The sequence below is a fragment of the Suricata suricatta genome, chromosome 3 (assembly GCF_006229205.1).
Source record: "Suricata suricatta isolate VVHF042 chromosome 3, meerkat_22Aug2017_6uvM2_HiC, whole genome shotgun sequence".
NCBI lineage: Eukaryota > Metazoa > Chordata > Mammalia > Carnivora > Herpestidae > Suricata > Suricata suricatta.
In genome coordinates, this window is record NC_043702.1 from 45711924 (window position 1) to 45724774 (window position 12851).

Below are 12851 nucleotides of genomic sequence, written 5' to 3' on the forward strand. Positions count from 1 at the left end.
CAACTGTGTTTGAAAGTCATTGCTGAATAATTCATTAAGAATTGGAGGAAGCTAGAGTGGGTGCGATGTGCAAGTAAGGGGAAAAGTCCACATTTTGGAGATGAAAATCTGCCCCTTTTTGATGGTGTAACATAGAATTAACTTGGCTACTTCTTGGGTTTGAGGAAATTGACTGCTAAAGATCAGCATATCTGGTAACATTCAGGACTCAGTGGGCAGCAAGGCCTTTTTAGCCATTTTAAGAAACAGGAGCTGATTACCTCTATGTGGGCTCTTTCTGGAACCATCTCAGGAGCGAGCCTTACTGCAGCCTTCATTCCCCTGCACAAACCACCTTGGGACTTCAAATCTTACATCTGGCCGTGTCTGAAGGCCAGCAGCACTAGCTTTACCTAAGTCACCAAAAGCCTTAGAAGCATTCAAGAATTTGATCATTTTGGAAAAAACACGAAGCCTAGAATATTCCTTTACTTTTAGCAATACCACTTGACTGTACAAACTTGCTTTTGGATTTTTATGATCCTGAATCTCAATTATGGTTTCCTTATGCCCAGAATGTTCTCAACAATGAAATCAGAGATCGCTCATGACTCCTCCTCTCCTCTGGTTAAATTTTTATTTATTTTTTATGTTTATTTATTATTGAGACAGAGAGAAACAGAGCATGAGCAGGGGAGGGTCAGAGAGAGAGAGGGAGACACAGAATCTGAAGCAGGCTCCAGGATCTGAGCTGTTAGCACAGAGCCCAACTCAGGGTGAGATCATGACCTGAGCCGAAGTCGGCCACTTAACTGACTGAGCCGCCCAGGTGCCATATTTCCTGTTGGATACCTTCTTGATCCTCGCTGTTTGAGTTAGGCACTCATCTCCCATCCACTCATTGCACACGTGCATATCTCTGTGACACTGTATTAAATTCATCCATTTATTTTTCCATCTTCCCCAGTGGACTGGGGCCTCATGAAGAGTTTTATTTATCTATTTTTATTTAACCTCTATTATCCCCAATACCTAGCACTTGGTACATGGCACCTGTACAAGAGTTTGTTGGATAAATGAAAAAGTTGAGATGCTTAACAAAGGAACAAAACTGTGGGCATTTGACTATTTTTTTTCCCTCCATGCTTGACTGAACTAGTCATTGGTAAGTAATCAATGGTCAATTTCTATGTTGATTCCTTCTCTTATAATGATTTCAGGAGAAATACTGTGCAGTTAATGCTATATATAATGCGACTGCACCTAGTTAAAGCTATGTATGATCACAGCACATTTTGGTCATTCTAATTAAAAAGTTCTAGTTATAAAGACTCTAGGGAGGGTAATGTTACCCTGAAAAGAAGGGAATGAGTGGATCACAAAAATGGAACAAATGAATTCATTAAATGGCTAAGTTTTTGCCTTAGGAGTTCACTGGTAATCACTGCATGATCATTTGGGTCCCAGGGTTCAGTATCCATTCTGAATGGATCTGCTGTGCCTTTGCCCAGTTGATTCATCTTACAGATCCACTGCCCAGAAGTGAGTAGTTGAATAGACTCAGATATTCTTCTAATTAAATCACAGTAATTTTGATTTTTGTATTGATAACCACAGTATCTCCACAGTACACTAGCTTAGGTTAAAAATAAAGAGCTATTCATAAAATAATGCCCAAAAGACTCAACTGAGATTTGATTCTGCTTCTGACACTTAGTAGCTATTTGGCCTTGGGACATTTTCTTAACCTCTCTGGGACTCATTTCGCTTTTAGTGGAACAGAAGGATAATAGTACTCAGCTCACAGTGTTCTTGTAAGGAACACATGAGATTGGCATGTAAAGAATTTAGCATGACGCTTACTGGTACACAGTAAGTGCTCAATAGATATAAAGTGCTATCACCATCACTATTACTACGGTAACAGCTTCAATGTATTGCAGTTGTCCTCATACAAGTATTCAAAGAGTCTCTGCTCTCCATGATGTCTCTTTTATACTCAAAAATATCCCAGTTTGGAAAATAAATGATATTACTAATTATGAAGGGAGTTGAGAGCCTGAGTAATACAGGATAGTATAATACAGGAGGATGTGAGAGAATTGTTGCTATAGTAGAATAATCAATAGGTATTTTTTAGTTCAAATAGCTGGATAATAAAATCTCAGGAACAAGGAGGACAAAAGAAAGAAAAAAAGAAAGACATTTTAGGAGAGAAAATGATGACGTTAGCTTGGAATCTGACGCTCTGGCAGGACATTCCTGTTGAGCTGTGCAGTAGCTCACTGGAAACGTGAGGCTGAAAATACAGTTGCCCATGTGGAAGTGATCATTGAAATCATGAAAGCGAATGAGACTGCCAAAGAATAGGGGATAATTTAAGATGGCAAAGAGGCCTGGAGGACCTCAAGGAAGGCCTATTTAGAACAATTCTCAAATTGTAAATACTAAGTTAATAGATAGTTGACAGATAATCCTACAATTACCTGATCATCTTGAGCCCAGTCAAAATTAACAACTGTCCCTGTGGAATGAGTCTGAAAGCAGCTGGTCACGAAACCAAAAGGCAACTTCATCAACTTCCCTGCTTGTCATCATTTCATGACATTTGCATCACCATTTTTCTTGTGAATGTGAATTCCCCCCAAGTGTTCAGTTATATACATATTCTTAGCCCATGACTAGAAGTGATTGCTATGTAGGTGAGCAAAACCTTTCCCTTTCTCCCTTCTAGATTCTTTGGCTGGTCTAATAATTAAATCGGCATAAAACAGATTAGCAGGGGAAAAATAAATTTAATTTCATACTCATGGGAGCCCCAAAGATAAGAATCTTCAAAAAGGGACCAAAGCAGGCAGTATATCTTTTAGACAAAGAAGCAATATTTGTGAAGGTTTGACAGAACAAAGAGATTTGGGCTTGAGGTAACAAATTAATGAAGTAACAGAACGTGTGGGTACAGCCTCCTTGGCCTTGAATTCTCTATCTCTGGTGATAAGGATGCATTCTACCCTCTGGGTATAGGGAGGATATCTTCTCATGGGAGGCTCCTTTTTTGCTCTCAGGGTGACACCAGAGGATCAGAGTGTCCTTGCATTGGCTATTTCTTAAGTAACTTTAATTCAAAAGAATCAAAATGCTGACATGGCATATTTGGGGGTGGCATATTTTGCTCTACCCCAGACAGAAGGTAAATATCACTGTAGGTGATGTGGGCCACCTACGTGTCTACATTCTATGTCACTCGCTTTCCTGTACTTTCACATATATATGAGAACACTCCTGTTTCCCACATGACTTGCCATCGACTGTTAAGGTGAGGGTTCGCCCACAGTTTATCAGCGATGACACGAAGGCTGAAGAACAGAATGTAGCTGTTACCAGTGCATTCAGAACCACATGGCATATTGACAAATCGTTTAGCATTGATGTGTGACAGCCCATGACTCACTGTTTGATTTATATAGAGATGGAAGTCTCACCCAGGAGAGACCAGGTACACCTTAAAATTACTATATGAAATTGATAAACATATATAAAAGGACATTTGAATTTAATTTTAAGGCGGCTTTGATAAATGAGAAAAAAGGTACACTTAAAAATTTACATTTTATAGAACAGATTCATATTCTTTTGCCCTTAAAGCCACATGAAAGCCCTTCAAATGCAAAACTTCATTTAACTGTGCAAAAAAGTTGAAATTAAACAGCAGGAGTTCCCATGTGGTTTTTAAGCTTGTCTTTTATGTGTTCACGTACATATGTATGTATGTGTGTAAATATGTATGTATGTATACATGTATTTAAGTGATCTCTGCACCCACTGTGGGGCTCGAACTCATGATGTCACAATCAAGAGTCATATGCTCTACCAACTGAGCCAGCCAGGCGACCCTAAGCTTATCTTTTTTTTTTTAATTTTCTATTTCAGTAAATACCAACATTTGTAATTAACTGCAAGTCTGAAAACAGTGACTTTGCAACTTCTATGCTATCTTTCCCCTCCATTTAACAAAATTCACTTTTCAGAGTAAAAACAGTTTAAAGTAGACCACATATTTTTCCATCTATCTGAAAAAAAGATGACAGCCCACCGGGAATTAATTTACGAAGGAGAAAAAGGAGCAGTATAATGACTCCAAGCAATTTCAATACATTCCAAACCATAACCAACTGTCAAAAAGACAAATAGCACAGCAACTCTGCTAAAACTCTCTGAAAAGCAGATGATGTGTTTTTAATACCTGCTTGGAAAAAAAAAATGTGTCAAGAATTCGGATTCTTCGCCAATATTGTGGGATGAGTTCAGGTAGCATGGCAATCTGCAATACGCAGACTTCATTACTCATCAACACAACCAATCTTTCCAGCACTGAGATCCTTCACATGTAAAACTGAGAATTTGTAGTATGGTCACCATGGGAAGCTTGTTCCTGATGGTAAAACACATTCAGTAGTAAGTTGTAAACAGTCAACAAACAGCTCTAGTCAGACACTATTTTGTTTGACATGAATGGCCTCATCTTTGTGTTTTTGAAAATGGACTATGATATTCATGTCACTAAGAAAAATTCTATAAACCATTTTTGGCAAGATGCTTAGTAAAGAATAGCCTACACAGGTGCTGAGAGGTTTTCTCTTTCTCAGCATTAAACACCTAAATGATTATGTCAATGATAAGTTCAGAGGATGAAGCAAAATAAATTGCCATCTTATATGTTCCCTGAATTTCCAGAATCTAATTTTCTTAATGTTTATTTATTTTTGAAAGAGAGAGACAGAGCGCGAGCAGGGAAGAGCAGAGAGAGAGAGGGAGACACAGAATCCAAAGCAGGCTCCAGGCTCCTAGCTGTCAGCACAAAGGCCGATGTGGGGCTCGAACTCACAAACTGTGAGATCATGACCTGAGCTGAAGCCGGACACCTAAATGACTGAGCCACCAAGGTGCCCCAGAACCTAATTTTTAAAGTGGAGATCTTGAATGGATTTCACTGTTCACTTCAAATGTTTCCCCCGTTTTTAGGATGGCGTTAACTTCAGTTTTCATCATTAACATATAGGCAAGTAGATGAACCAAGAAACCAAAAGTGGTCAAATGTGTCAAAATATTTCTTGAGATGCAATTTAAAGCAAAAACTTTTAGGATGCCACAACTTTTGGGGGTGCCTGGGTGGCTCAGTCAGTTAAACGTCTGACTCCCGATTTTGGCTCAAGTCATGATCTCATGGTTGGTCATGAGATTGAGCCTACTAAAGATTCTCTCTCTCCCTCTGCCCCTTCTCTGCTCCTTCTCACTCTCCCTTTCTCTCTCTCTCAAAAAAAAAAAAAAATTAAAGCAACAACTTCTAATTTAAACACATGGAAATAAAAACAAAGTATAAAAATACATATGTATCTTCTCTGAGAAGGTAATCCATTAAGTATTTAGCTTCTATAAATTTCTATAGTTAAATAACTTGCTGGTAGTTGGCTTTTACCTGAAAAGTCTTGGGAAAGAGAAAACAGTAATTTGGGGGGAACCTTTTCTGTTTCACAGAATCAATTTAAATACAGATAGATCTTTTTAACACTGAATTCAAAGCAATTATGTACTGTAACAAGATCATTCTCTCATCCACTCAGTAGACCCTTTTATTAATTTCCCTTTAAGCTCTTGACAGTTACTTATATTATATCTGAGTTTTTTTCATGAGATTTTAATATTTCATACTATATTCACATAAAATTTTTCTATTCAAATGCTTATCTATTAAAAAGAATCTTAATAGAATAAAGCACATTTTCTTGAATATGAACATTCTTATATTTAGAAAACTATTTCTGTCAAGTATATTTTGCTAGTATGACCTAGAAACATAACCTACCTGGGTAAACATAAGGCTCTATGATGAAGAATTAATGGGGGGAGGGTGGTACTTTATGCTTAACTGACTAAGCCACCCAGGCGCCTGGGTGGTACTTTATGAATCGCCACAGTTCTGCCAGATTTTGACGAGAAAATTCATCAAGGTTCAGTCTAATATATCTTGTATCAAGGAAGTATTGCAAATCTAAATTTAGACTTCATTTCTACTTTTGGTCAAGATTTCACAATGAACTAGATTTACTTCCTGCTTGAAATAATTAAAAAATAAGATGTAATATATAAAACAATGGTTTTCAAAACAATGAATATCAGAAAATAGGTCGTGATCCCTAATAGACAGAAAACAAAGGTGAGCCCCTTGTTTGCTCCCAGCTTACTGCCTGGAATTTCCAGGCCATAAGGCAGGAAGTGGACACCCAGGAGGGGATGGGAGTCCAGGACGGTCAACCCCAGAGAACCAGAGAGCAGAAAGCCACCCACAAAGCTGCTCTGGAGATATACAGAGGGTTCCCCCTTGTGCCTTCGACTGAGTACTACTGACAGGCCCATGCATTTCAGGAAACCGTCCAAGGCTGGAGGGAAAAACCACCTAAGTTTTTGAGAAAATAATACCCAAGGTTCATATAGAGCCAGAATAGTTCCTGCTCTCAACAACCAGAGAGGGAAATCTCATAATTCATGGGGAATCTGGCACAGTAGTCAGGAAAGGTTTTGCCTCACTTGTGAGGAAAACTACACCTAGACTAATCTGTTCCTAGTGACTTACCTACATATAAAACACAAGGATATTTACAGAAACACAAAAATATCCACCCTTTAACAAGGAAAAATTCAAGATGTCTAATATCTAATAAAAAATTATCAGGAAAAGAAGGAGGAAAATATACCCCATATGAGAAGAAAACTCAATCAAAATTAACACAGATTACAGCTAAGAAGGGAGAAGAAATAAAATGAAATCATACAAAATCTTCACCCTAAAAACAAGGTAGCAAAAGGAAAAAGGACACAACGAACAGAAACAATAGCAAGAGAGTAGACTTTAACCCAGTTGTATGTGTAATCATGTTACATGTAAATAAATGGTCTAAGCCCCCCAATTAAAAGGCAGAGATTATTAGACTAGATAAAAAAGTAAGACCCACCTACCTGTTGCCTTAAAAGAAACCCACTTCAGGGGCGCCTGAGTGGCTCAGTCGGTTAAGCAGCCAACTTCAGCTCAGGTCATGATCTCACGTTTGTGAGTTCGAGCCCTGCGTCAGGTTCTGTGCTGACAGCTCAGAGCCTGGAGCCTGCTTCCGATTCTGTGTCTCCCTCTCTCTCTGACCCTCCCCTGCTCACACTTTGTATGTCTCTCTCTCTCAAAAATAAATAAACATTACAAAAAAAGATTTAGAAACAAAAAAAGAAACCCACTTTAAATATAAAGGCATCGGGGAGGGGGGCCTGGACGACTTAGTCAGTTAAGCATCTGACTCTTGATTCCTGCTCAGGTCATGATCTCATGTTTTGTGGGATGGAGCTTCACATCAAAGCTGTGACAGCTGTGCTGTTAGCTTGGGAGTCTCTCTCTCTTTCTCTCTCTGACCCTCCTCAACTCACGCATTCATGTGTGTGTGTGCACATGCACACACACATTCTCTCCAAATAAATAAACTTTAAAAAATATATAAAGACACAAATAGGATAAATGTTAGCACTTATCAGCAATGATACAAAAGGACTAAAAAACCCTATTGGCTCTCCTGACCTAATAAACATTTGTAGAACACCAATCAGCAACAGCAGAAATGCACATGGGACAAGTCACAAGATTAATCATACGCTGGGTCATAAAACAAGTGCCAATAATTTTAAAAAGTATGTTCTCCAGTCACAATAGAACTAGGAATAAGTAACAGAAGATTCTTGGAAATTTTCCTAATATTTGTGAAATAACGCATTTCTAAATAACCCACTGGTCAAGGGAAATTACAAAGTATTTTTGATTTGGATAAAAATGCAAATTTATGGGATATAACATATCAATACTTATGAGATGCAGCTAAAGCAGTGATTAGAAGGAAATAAGTAACTGAATGCTAAAATACTGAAAATATATGAAATGGTCAAACTCCTTGAAAGACACAAACTAACAAAGCTCACACAAGAAGAAACAATTTAAGCATTCCAATGTTTATTAAGATATTTACTTTGTAATTAAAGCCTTTTCCACAGGGGCACCTCGTGTCTCAGTCAGTTGAGTATTGACTACTGATCTCAGCTCAGGTCATGAGCCCAGGGTTGTGGGATCGGGATCAAGCCCTACACTGGGCTCCTGAGCCTGCTCAAGACTTTTTCTCTGCTTCTGCCACCCTCCCCACCACTTGCACAAGTGGTGCTCTAATTTAAACAAACAAACAAACAACCATACAAACAAACAAAACCCCTTTTCCACCAGGTGGTTTCACTGGTGAATTCTACCATATATATTTAAGGAAGATATAATACATTGAATCTTCCAGAAAGGAAGATAAGAAGACAAAATATTTTGTCAAGGAGACAAAATATTTCCCAACTCATTTCCATAATGCAAGGACAGTATTACTCTGATCTCTAAACCAAAGACATTACAAGAAAACTACCGACTAACTCATCAATTATCAACATAGCCATAAGTATTCTAAATACAATTTTATCAAATCAAATTTAACAATGTAGTTTTAAAAATACATTAGGATCAAGTAGAGTTTATCTCAGGAATCAGAGCTGGTTTCCCCATATAACATGATAATATGTTACAATAAGAAAAAGCCATAAGATCACTTCAGTAAATGCAAAAACCAACACCTGTTCTTGATGGTGAACCCTGCCGCGCGACACCCCTCCCCCACCTTGTCGCTCGCTCCGGGAGCGCCACCCACGCCGTCCCCATCACCTGTTCTTGATGAAAACAAAACAGCCCCCTCCAACTCTTAGTAAGTTAGGAATAGAAGGGAACTTGCTCAATCTATATAAGAAATCTATGACAAATCTATACCTAACATTACTTCATTCTGAAAGACTGAATGCTTTTCACCTAAGATCATGAATAAAGTAAAAATGTTTGCTTTTACCACTTCTATTCAATATCTTAGTAAAAGTTCTAACCACTGCAATAAGGCAGTTTGGCCTTTAAAATTTTTTTTTTAAGTTTTTTATAAAAGGTCAGGTACCAAATAAGTTAAGCTTTGTGGGGCCATTTGTTATTTATGGCAACTACAGAATGATCATTGTAGCATGAAAGCAGGTAAGATAATACATAAACAAATGTATCTGCATAAAACTTCATTTACAAAAACAGGTTTGCTGATTCATGCACAATAATGCAATTATGCAAGGAAAAGAAACAAAACATATCCAGATTGGAAAGGAAGAAAACTGTCTTTATTCACATATGACTCTCAGATGATCATCAATGTAGAAGGCAATGAAATCTACAAAAACAGCTATTATAATAAATGAGTTTGGCAAGGTTGCAGAATACAATCAAAATGCAAAAATTAATTGTATTTCTGTATACTAACCATCATCAGTTGTAAACTGAAATTTTAAAAAGTACCATTGGGTGGAGGCTCTTGGTTATATGCTATTAAGCCAACCTCCAGAGAGGCTGGAGACTAAGGTGTAATTCACCATATTATCAGACTAAGGGTAATTGATTATGTCTATGTGACAGGGCCCCAGTAAAGAGTCTGGACACCAAGGCTGGGGACTTTCCATCCTGGAGAATATTTCATGCATATTGCCACACACAGTTGCTGGGAAAGTAGTGTCTTCCATTACAGCATTGCTAGACAATAACTGGAAACTTCATGCTTGAAATTTTTTTGGACTATGCCTTGTGTCTCTTCCCCTGGCTGATTTTAATCTCCATCCTTTCTTTCTAATAAACCATAACCAGGAGTATAAAAAAAAAAAAGTACCATTTACAGGGGTGCTTGGGTGGCTCATTGGTTAAGCATCCAAGTTTGTCTCAGGTCATGATCTTACAGTTTGGTTTGTAAGTTCGAGCCCCCTGGAGCCTGCTTCGGACTCTGTGTCTCCCCCTCTGCCCCTCCCGCACTTGCACTCTCTCTCGCTCTCCCTCAAAAATAAACATTTAAAAAAGTACCATGTACAATAATATCAAAATATATGAAACACTGAAGAATATAACAAAAGATGTGTAAGAACTACTGAGAGCTACAGTCATAAAGAAAGTATGGTATTGATGTAATGATAAAGAGATAAATGAGTCAAAATACAGTTTAAAAAAAACCAGTTGAATTGTCAATTGATGGTCAGCAAAGGTATAAAGGCAATTCGGTGTAGAACAGTCCTCCAATAAATGTTGAACAATTATGCCGTTCGCCAGGTGCAAAAAATTTAACTTACATTCATACTTTGGACAAGATAAAAAAAATTAACCCCAAATGGACAATAGATCTATATTAAATAAAACTGAACACATCGAGTGTTAGTGAGATTGTGAGGCAAAGAGAACTCTTATAAATGGCTGGTGGAAGTATAAAACAGTACAACCACTTTAGAAAACATTGTGGAGGGGCACCTGGGTTGTGTCTGACCTCAGCTCAGGTCATGATCCTGTGGTTCATGAATTCAAGCTCTAAGTTGGGCTCTGTGCTGACAGCTTGGAGCCCGGAGCCTGCTTCGGATTCTGTGTCTCCCTCTCTCTCTCCACACCCTCCCCACCCCCTGCTCGTGCTCTGTCACTCTTTCAATAATAAACAAACATGAAAAATATATAAAAAAGAAAACACTGAAATTCTTAAAAACTTAAAAATATGCACTACACATTCCACCCTTACATATTTATCAAAAAGAAATGAAACCATATATTCATACAAAGACTTGTATGTGAATGTTCATAGTAACTATAATAATCCTAGGAAATAAACCTAATGTCTTTCAACAGATTAATGAATCAACAAGTTCTGTTATATCTATACAAGAAAATACTACTCAGCAGCAAAAAAGAATGTGCTATTGAGACCTTCAACAACATGCTGAGTTAAAATAAAAAAAAAGAGGGGGCGCCTGGGTAGCTCAGTTAAGCATCTGACTCTTGGTTTCAGCTCAGAAATTCACAGTAGGTAGGTTCAAGCCCCACACTGCACGGACAGTGCAGAGCCTGGTTGGGATTCTCTCCTTCTCCCTCGCTCTCTGACCCTCTCCCGCTCACACGGTCTCAAAAAAAAACTTAAAAAAACATTTTTTTTAAAGAGTACATATGATTTTATTTAAATAAAATTATGAGAAATGGAAACTAAGCCATGTGTTGAGTGCTGACTTGCAGAGGAAAGAACTACCAAGACCATGAGGAATATTCTGGTGATGATGAATATATACAATATACCCTGATTGTGACTATGATTTCACAGGTATATCCATTTGTCAAACATAAAATTGTATAGTTTAAAACTTTTTAAAATGTTTATTTGTGAGAGGGAGAGCAAGCAGAGGAGTGGCAGAAAGGGAGACACATAATTCGAAGCATGCTCTGTGCTGACAGCTAGTTCAGAGCTTGGAGTCTGTCTTCAGATTCTGTGTCTCCCTCTCTCTCTCTGACCCTCCCTGCTCACGCTGTCTCTCTCTCTCAAAATCAAATAAAACATTAAAAAAATCTTTTTAAACTGTATACTTTATGTCAATTATACCTCAATAAATCTGTTTAGAAGACTGATGAAAAGCCATTTAGTTTTTACAAAGAAATTAATTCAGACAGTTTTATCAATTTACCACTGAAATTTGGTTTATTTTATACCATTAAATGTTTTTTTAAATTAAAATTTTTAATGTTTTATTTATTTTTGAGAGACAGAAAGAGACAGCGTGAGCAGGGGAGGGTTAGAGAGAGGGAGACACAGAATCCGAAGACAGGCTCCAGGCTCTGAGCTAGCTGTCAGCACAGAGCCCAATGCAGGGCTCGAACCCATGAATCATGAGATCATGACCTGAGCCAAAGCTGAACGCTTAACTGACTGAGCCACCCAGGTGCCCCTAAATGTTTTTTTAAATATAGTTTATTGTCAAATTGGTTTTCATACAACACCCAGTGCTCATCCCAACAAGTGCCCTCCTCAAGGCCCATCATCCACGATATATATATATATATATATATATATGCACATCTTTATTTATTTATATATACCTTTAAATATTAACAACTCACTCTACAAGCTCATATTTCAAAAAATAAATTTCATATAAAACTGGCAAATTTGCTACTACATGGATGGAGCTAGAATGTATTATGCTAAATAAATCAAAAAGACAAACACCATATGATTTCACTCAGATGTGTAATTTAAGAAACATAACAGATGAGCTATGGGAGGGGGGGAAAAAAGAGAGGGAAATGAAGCATGAGAGAACCGAGGGTTGATGGAGGGAGGTGGGTGGGGGAAGGGTTACATGAGTGGTGGGTATTAAGGAGGGCACATGTTATGACAAGCACTGGGTTATAAGTGATAAATGACTGACTTCAACTCCTGAAACCAATATTGCACTATCTGTCAAGTAACTAGAATTTAAATAAAAATTTAAAAAGAAAAAAAAAACTATGGCAAAAATCTCCATGTGAGAGCCACTGCACAGTAAATTCCAATGTATTATTCTAGTTCTCATAGAAAAGCTCAGTCTCAGTTCTACACACAAGCATGACTCTTACTTATATATGCAATTAAATCAGACACAAAAATAGAAATACAAGAATAAACCTGTTGGCAGTCTAAGCTTCTTGTCAAAGCCTCAGAAATACTACTGAAATACTATTGGCTCACTTTAATCTTTTCCTATGCTTTTATTTTTTGCCTCTGGACAAGTTCTGTCAATTTTGCATTTGGTCTTCTAATCTCCAACTATCAAAGGGAAGAGAAGATGAAAAAGATGGGCAGGCTTTAAAAACTGTTAGCACCATGTAACTCTGGGAAGAATGAGGAGTGACATCTTACATTATGCATTTAAGAATTTGAAACTTAAAAAAA